The sequence below is a fragment of the Mycteria americana genome, chromosome 1 (genome assembly GCF_035582795.1).
Source record: "Mycteria americana isolate JAX WOST 10 ecotype Jacksonville Zoo and Gardens chromosome 1, USCA_MyAme_1.0, whole genome shotgun sequence".
NCBI classification, from domain to species: Eukaryota; Metazoa; Chordata; class Aves; order Ciconiiformes; family Ciconiidae; genus Mycteria; species Mycteria americana.
The window spans coordinates 72,248,078-72,256,759 of record NC_134365.1 but is presented as its reverse complement, the minus strand read 5'-3'; the positions used below and the strand labels follow the sequence as shown (position 1 = coordinate 72,256,759).

At 37.4% G+C, this 8,682-nt stretch overlaps 1 long non-coding RNA gene across 1 annotated transcript in view; it reads right to left on the bottom strand.

The window, feature by feature from the left end:
- Positions 1-433: 433 nt before the first annotated feature.
- Positions 434-8,682, bottom strand: part of LOC142404961 (uncharacterized) — a 62,831-nt gene continuing 54,582 nt past the window's right edge. Inside the window, exons 2-3 of the long non-coding RNA XR_012774011.1 lie at positions 1,080-1,135; positions 434-473 (exon numbers count right to left, since the gene is read on the bottom strand). This is a non-coding gene — a long non-coding RNA (uncharacterized LOC142404961). The remainder of the gene's footprint in view (positions 474-1,079; positions 1,136-8,682) is intronic.

The window sequence follows — 8,682 nt, the reverse complement described above, 5'->3', positions numbered from 1 at the left end:
CAACACGCAGCCAGATAATGTATAGAAGGAAGATTATTTACTATTCCAGAGCTTAATCTGTGGCTTTCAGATGTCTTCAGACTTAGTTCCACAGTATGAGAATACAGACAAGTATTTTCAGAAAGCTTCTCTAGGATGCAGGAACATTCCTCTTAGTAGGTAATGGAAATTGCTGCCATATTTTTGAAAAAAAAAAAAAAAAAAGCTCCTTAAATGCAAGCTTTTCAGGGAAAACAATCTAGTTTCCCCCAGTAACTACAGCCTAGCACATCTGAGCCAAAGCAGTAATGACAGTATATGAACTGCAGGAACGGTACAGAAGACCACAGAGAGGGTATGGTAATATCTGGAACACAATCACAGTACCAACAGTCAGCTTTTCCTCTTGAATGTTCAGCCTCACATACATACCCTGCCTCTGTGCAGGAAACTCCAGAAGAAGAGCTCCAACGTATTTAGGGCCTTGTGCCTCTCTGCAACCAGAAGAGATGATCATTAGTAAAAGAATAATTGGACCACTGAGGTCTCTGAGGAATTGTGTATTTTACGTAGAGCTAGCAGTATATACACACATCTGCAGCTAGCATTTATGTATAAAGAATTTCAAATTAAGACACTCCATTGGCAAAAATAGACAAAATAAAAGAGTGTATGATGTGGAGTTCATACATACTGTTATTTTTGTCTTGAATCAAACAACTGTCTTCAGATAGCACAATTAAAATTACAAACCTTTTAATCACAGCACAAGTTAGTAAGATATGGACAGACATAATTACATAGCAAAAATTGTCTAGGCTCTGCTAACTCCAATATTAAGATATTTCATGGGAAATGGCAAAAAACAATGTCACATTATTTCTTCAATTCATTAATAAGCATGTTTTTTGCACACTATTCTTCATGGTGTATTAACTTATGACAGGGGTCAGGGCTACATTAAATTATAGGATAAATTATTATAGTTAACAGTGCTATTTGACAGCTTCTTAGGTATCTGCTGCTCTTAAACTTGTTCTGCATAGAATTATTTTTTTAACAGCACAATAAGAAAAGTCTTAAATAATAATGCATTTTACCTTGATTCCCACCTTTTTGTTACAATTCACACAGAGCAAGTGGTGACCAAAGGTAACTATAAGAAAAGAATAAATCATAATAGATCATCTCAAATTTAACATTTATAGACTCTGAAGGTTTATAATAAAAAGCACAAGTTTGTCCTTCCTTCCGCTACTTTCGGGTAGCATCTGCCTTCAGTTTCTCCAAATTCAGGGTGGTTTGAATATAGTAAGAATCTGGTCCACAGTCTTGAACTTCAATGTCTTGTATGAAAACTTAAAAAGGGATCAATTGTTTTCTTGCAAGAGTGTGCTGCATTATTCAAGGAAAGGTGAGATCCACCAGTGGGTACCAGGTATGTTTGTGTGTTCTGTAAGGATGTTTTGCTGTTATATACTTTGTTTACATCGTTATCTATAGCTTTACACTCATTATGACCTCTTTTGCATCCCCACCCCTATGACCAGTACCCCCTCTCCTCCTCTTCCTCACTGCATTTTGTTTACTGCAATTACAAAGATATGTGCACAGAGCTGGATGGAGAGACAGTCCTTTGCCATGCACCACACATGTAACCACTTCCCTGAAATTCTGTCCTTCCCTTCTCACCTGTGCATTTCGGTTGAGTCCTAATGCCACGCATTCCCACTATTTTTCTGTCTCTAGGATTCCTTTTGGCTACTGAAACTGTGCTGCCTTTCATGCCTCTGTGTATAGGACATGTTCTCTGAATAGTGAACTCTCTCTCTACTAACTCACATCCCTCTTTAAGCCAAACCTTAATGTTATTGTAGCCATTATGGCTATATTGAAGGCTCATCTATGATTTCTTTCTTTTTTAAATTTTATTTGTTGCTGATTACCTCAACTTGTGGTGGGGGAGGGGGTTGACGTTACCTAAATTTGTATATGTCTTATATGTGCACAGGAGACGATCGGTCTCAACTGATAGATACTACCACTCAAAATGTAAGAATTATTAATAATCATAACAAAGACAAGTATAACTGTGGAATCTATGGGTTTCTGTAAAAAATAGGCATTATTTTAATTATGTTGGTGTAGCAAGGAGAACCTGGATAGACACAAATCAGAGATACACAAATGCTTTTGAGCCATGGTAGCTCTCACAGTGACTCAGATGGTGTTGGACTAATGCAGAGCTAAAGTTCCTCCCTTTTATACGTATCAGAGTATTTCTGCCTGCTCACTAGAAATAAAGATGTTGAACACATAATGCAGAAAGAGATTAATGTAGTTTAGCAGGAGATGAATAGCTGACTCCAATAGCCAGATGAAATATAATCCTGGGACTAGGTTTAAAGATTTTTAAATCATGTAGATTTAAATCACCACTTCTAAACTACTTCTGTAATATAAAAAAGGCAGCACTATTCTTGTCTTAGCCCTATGTAAGACAAAGGTAGTGAGTCTGTAAGCATCAACTCTGTAGTCCCCAGGTATTAGAAACAAGAATATAAGAAAGTGCAACACAGTTAGGGAAGAATCACATTACAACCTTGTATGTGAAAATAAACTTTGGAAAAATGGCATTTCAAAAAGTGATGAACCTATTCAAAAAGACCCTGAAGTCAAGAATGAGGAAATTAAAATCCTTGGACTTACCATGAGACTTACTTAAGCATAATATAGTAGTCACTGAAGGCACGAATGCCTGTAAACAAAAAAAATAATAAACAAGAGGGGAAAAATTCCAGTACAGTTAACTAATGAAGTTCAAGAGGTCGTTGGAGCCATGTAGGCACCCTTCAGGCGGTGGAAACTGAGCCCATGACTCATCCAGTAAGCGTACCTTTCTTTCTTAAGTACTTTTCATACACTATAACTTTTTCTTTTTATTCAGTTATCGTACCAGGTTTTAAAAATGGAGTAGAGGTTTTTTCACTGTTGAAATATACTCTGGTGTTAGAAATACAATGTTTGAAAAAACACAGGTGTGGCATGGATAAATATTTTGCAAATATTCCATTCCATTGCACAAATGTGCCTCAAACTAAATTTGACAATAAAGCAGTTTGACTTCAATGGCCCATCCAGTCTGGACCTTTCTATGGATCTCTCCAACATTCCCAAAACCAAGATGAAATTAAATATGGATAAGTACAAACTTTTCTTCTTAGGAAAGACAAAGCAAATACACAAATACAAATTGAGGGATGATTCATAAAGCATCAATATAGAAGTATATCACAAACAAAACATGTCAACTACTTGCAGCAACAGCAACAGAAGGATAAATCTCATTCTAAAATGTGTTATGAGGAATGGTTTACATAAGAGACAGGAAGCCACTATACAACTTTTTTCAAAGTACTGTTGCCAGCTGGCTACCATACTTTAACAAAGATGTAGGTTAGCTGGAATTAGTACTAAGTAGAATAACAAGAACAACAAAAACTGGACAGGTTTAAGAAACTACTTTTTTTTTCTGTGTGTGTAGAAAAGCAAAGGTTAAGATAGGACACTATAATGACTAAGCAGATGAAGATAATCCATTGTTTATTCTCCTGTTGGTGGAAGACACAAAAAAAATAGGTACTGGCCAGACTCAGCTTTTTATTTAGGTGATAGCAGATAGATGGCAACTCTTCCACAGAAAATATGGCTGGTTGATTCAGAAATGCGAAAGTCACCTTGCCAGATCTACAACTAGCAAAGATTTCCTGGTTTATAAGTGAACTGAACATCAGGAATCTAGGACATCATATTCCCTGCAGAGCCACCAAAGGGAGGAAGTGGGAATACCACAGAACCAAGCCAACTGCAAAGGGCAATGTCTGTACGTGAAGTACCGCATCTCTCAAGCATGAGTGCCCTATCCAGCACCAGCTATGATTACCGTCCCATGAATAGCCTTGTCTCTGAAAACATGTCATTTTTCTATTTTCTGTTCCGAGGAGATGAGGGAGTGGGGTGTGGGGTGAATTCTACATGACAATCCGTAATGTAGATTCGCTCAAACTGTACTTTGCATCTGGCAGAAGTTCAGCAAACAAGGCACATTTTGAGATAGAGGTTTCTGCATAATCTCTGATTTTGATTGCCAATTCCAGACAACATCACAAAGGTTACAGCCTGGTTTCCAAATCATTATTCAGGGTTACTCTGCAAGGGCACTGGTGTCTAGAATCTCTTTGCTGGAAAAATAGATTTGAGGAAAAATTGGTAATCGTGTATTGAAGTGCACATGAAAATTCAACAATTGGCAGTACAATGTAAACTTACTGCTCTACAATAGTAATACGGCATTAGTTATGAAACCAGCAAGGGTCCTATTAGGCCTCCACTAGAAATTAGTCCCCGATAGGCAAAAATCAATGCCTGTGTGGTGTGACGGAAGTTGTCCTGGAGATGGGTTTGCTTAAAGGCAGTGGAGATCTGTAAAGCTAAAATCTGTGTTCAGATTTTGAAAAATCTTTAAGTTCAGAAATCAGATTTTGTTTCACACTTGTCTTTGATCTTAAGGGAAACAATATTGATTACTGGAAAAAAAAGAAAATTGTGGGAGTAAGAAGTGGTAAATTTATTCTGGATGGGGAGAGGAGCTGTGTTTGCAAAATTACTGTAAGCTATTTCAAGTATCAATGGACAAACCTTGTAATCCCTTGAACCAGTTATCAGACTTAAGGCCCTTTCAGGCCATGACAGAGTTTGTAATTTCTGGAAGCCAAAGATTTCTCTCTGTGGTGTTAAGCTTGGCCTACACAAAGTTACATCAGTTTAATTAAAAGTGTATTTTTAAATCAATTTAGCAAGCCCATGCAAACCCTATGTGGGCACTTTTAATTTTATTTCAGACTTGCATTAATTTATCTTAAGTGAATTCCTTCCTGACTTAGGCTAAATCAATATAAGCCAGGGCAAAATCAATTTAGGAGTGTCCAAACAAGTGTTCACATCGGTTTAACAAAATCGATTTATAAAGCGATTCAAATTAAATTGGTGTAACTTTTTGTGTGAAGACAAGCTTGGCTTAGCTAATTTCCTCAAACTAGGCTTTTTACAAAACCAACCAAAGTGCAAATTATGGAATTTCTTTTGAATCCAAGCTTACTTTCATTGCAGAATTAATCATCTTCAAAAAGTTTATGACATTTGAGTAAAAGGAAATTCTGAAATAAGTGAGAAGCACAATTGCCAGTTTGGCTATCAGAAATTTATCTTATTTATTTATTTATGTATCTATTAGTTCAGTGAAGTGCAAGCAGAACTTGCAGAATACCCAGGAGATAAGATGTTTCCTGGACACCATCCCTAAAACTACTGTTTCACTGGTTACACTCAAGAACAGAAAAAGTTCCCTTGAACTCTATTTTGCATCTGGCAATTGTTTCGCAAACCAGCCACGTTTGAGATACAGTGGGAGAGAATCAGTCTGTATGCCTTTGAAAATACTAGCCTAGTGGCTGTGAATTAAAAAAAAACCACACACCAATCCACAAAAAACAGAGTTCTGACAAAGGCATTTTCAGGAAGGAATTCTCAAAGTGCTAGAGGAGTGCAAACGGATCAGTAGTTGATGCATTTCCAAAGAATGAAAACTTTTCTCTCCTCATATAAAGTACTTTATCAAACTAATATGAAAGTCCTTTGTAAGTTTCTTGTGTCAGGGCACATGTTACAAACTTGGAAATCACAAGCTTTTGCATTAGTCAACTAGATATAAGTAAAAAAATGTAGATTATAGAAGAACTCTCTGTCTTATTTCACTCACCTTCTGGAAACTCAGCACATTTCTTCATGTTACTAGTGATTTCTACTAGCCTCCTCCTAACATTTTTAACGTTCACAGACCTACAATTGGCTCCCAAAAATTAAATTAATACCTAATACATTCAAAAATCTACAACCAACCTTGATTTCTCTCTATGCAGTAGTTCTTATTGAAAATTGAGTATTATTTGAAGTTTTTCCGCAAAGGTGTTTCTGAATTAAGCTCCAACAAGAAAAAATGGAAGGCTATCAGGAAATGGCAACGGTTTTTCAAAATCCCAGTACTCCAAACAGCAGTCCATATGCCAATGAGCTCTCCTCACAATTCTCTAATATTCCTTGCTTTAAGAATGAACAAGAATATTTTCAGAAAGACAAAACAAAAGATTGTGAATAAAATCAGTGGCAGAGGGGTCAAGTTGCAGCATCTAACTGCAAGTGTAAGAAGTGTTAATTATGGACTCAGTATTACAGTTTCATACAAAACCATCACAGACCCTGTTCAGTGTCAGTCAGACACAGATGAGAAGCATTTCTGATGCATACTACAGTCATCCTTGCAAAAGCTCAAGACAGTGGGATAATCTCATAAAAAAAATCCATTTAAAAAAGCACAAAAATTCAGTCTTTAGACTCTAATATACTATTAGGAATATTTTCAATAGCATAAGTTTTATATTTACAATACATTTTTAATTCAAAGCAGGGGCAGTAAAATTAAAAAAAAGGGTATTGTATACTGCGGATCCATAAATCCCCTCTGGGATGGAAGTGCTATGAATTATCATCACATATACCCCACAGCCACATTTTCACTTGTTCACATACTAATCCTGTGGCCTGTGGGAAATGGTGTTGTCTAAGACCTGAATACCTTTAACAGTGCTATCTTGAAGGTTTGGGCTATGCTTTGCTTTCTGCTCAAGTAATTGAAGGTTGTCAGTAGAAATTCAATTTGTGCTGATACTTCAAATACAGAGGTCATGCTGGGAAACACATCGCTGTTGTGTTTTTAACCAGCTGTATAAATGGGAGCAAGAGAGAACTTCTACTGTTTCAAAGGCAAAGGTTGCTCAAGCCAGGCTCCATTTTAGAGCAAGGCTGTGCACTAACTGCACGTCTTCTCCTCCTTCTCCTCAGGGTTTTCCTAAGGTACTTCTGGCTCCAGTGATAATGCCAGAGTGCAAGAAAGTGAGCCTTGGGACTAAAAATGAACATAAAAAATGAGGTCACAACTTATACTTCCACCTCACACGTGTTGAAGACTGCTGGGCCTGCCCTGTGTTCACTGATTTGCACAGGGGACACAGCAATGCCCTGTTACTCTGTCATGCCACAGTGTCCAAAGTCTCTGCAAAGATCAAGCAGCAACTTAACTTGTGCCTTAGATTTTCATGACAGCCAAGAGCCACGGTGTGGGTGTTCTTGAACACGGCCCCACCGGCTCACGTTCTCTCCCCAGAGAACTGGAAGGTCACGGTTAACTGACCCAGGGAGAGATGGTGTCAAGCACTCCTTTTCCAAAGGAAAGGGCTATGACCTATAAAGGTATGAGGGTAGGGTAGTAGAAAAAAGAGAGAGAGAAAGGACAGCATGAAACTCAAACTAGGCTGTTACATCTGAGTAATAATGTTGTATGAGAAACAACATCACAGGAGAGTTCAAGAAACCCTGGCTCTGCAAGAAACCAGAAATATTTCTGTAGAATATACACATTTTTAAGCTTCCTGGTGAAAAAAGAAAACTTTGGGCAAAAGTATTTTGTGAAATATTATTTTAACCTGAAAGTAGGCTTTCTGAATGTAGTTCATATCACCTTTCTCATGGCTGCATATTTCTATATCACCTATCCCTGCAGCATCTGGAGCATCAGTGAACTTCCACTTCCGTTATACTCATTTGCCCATAGGAAAAAACATAGTCTTTATTTTTTATCGCAAAAAGTCTGATCTCATGTCAGAAATCAAGGCACATTACTGTTTGAGTGAGATATCTGAATCTTGATATGTCTCATGTACTAGATGTAGCAATACTTTTGTCTGTTATGTCCCGTTACTTTTTTCACACTGCTAAGAACCCTTTCCACATGCAAAGACAGCAATAATTTTGTCCTCAGAGTTGTCTGTCTGCTACCAGAGGATGCATACAAACTGAGCTTTTTCAAAGCAGCTATCCTTTGCTCACACTGTTTTTAGCGTAAATTAAGTCAATTTGAATAAAGGTTCACAAGTGGCAAATTGCTTACTTTTGTACTTCTTCAATGAGTTTCTTCCTTGCTTTCTTGGTATTTTAATTATATTATTTACCTATTATTCTTAGAATCTATTGTTGTCTCATTAATATTGCTCATTTTTATCACTGAAATTTCTTGAACCTTTTTGCTAATCAGGGATATAAAGCCCTAGTATCATGTCTATTCATGGTGCCTGTCAAAGTGATACAGGGAAAAACATTTTTCTACCCTGAAAAATTTGCAGACATGATAGAGCCTTGGCAAAATAGATGATGAGAACAAACAAAACAATTGGAAGACAGAAAAATCCAGATGAGTAACCAGCACAGCAGAGGTGGTTGGTCATAAAAAAATGAAAAACCTGGAGATTAAAATTGGCCTCTGGCAACTCTTCTTCTTGCACAGTAATTGAGAGTAAATTTGGTGGAATACATGAGAACCTTATACAAACCCCTGATGTCTGATGGGAGCTTTAGGTCTGGGCCAAACAAAAAGCAACAGAGAAAAGCTGTGGGAAAGCTGCCTTTGCAACATTATGTTGTGCAGGGCAGGTTTTCTTTCTTGCCTTTTAACCTGTCTCTGGAAGGGGCTGGCCTCTTGAGTACCCTTCTTCTGTGTATTGCAGCTTACATGGCTCAAAAATATGTAGCAAG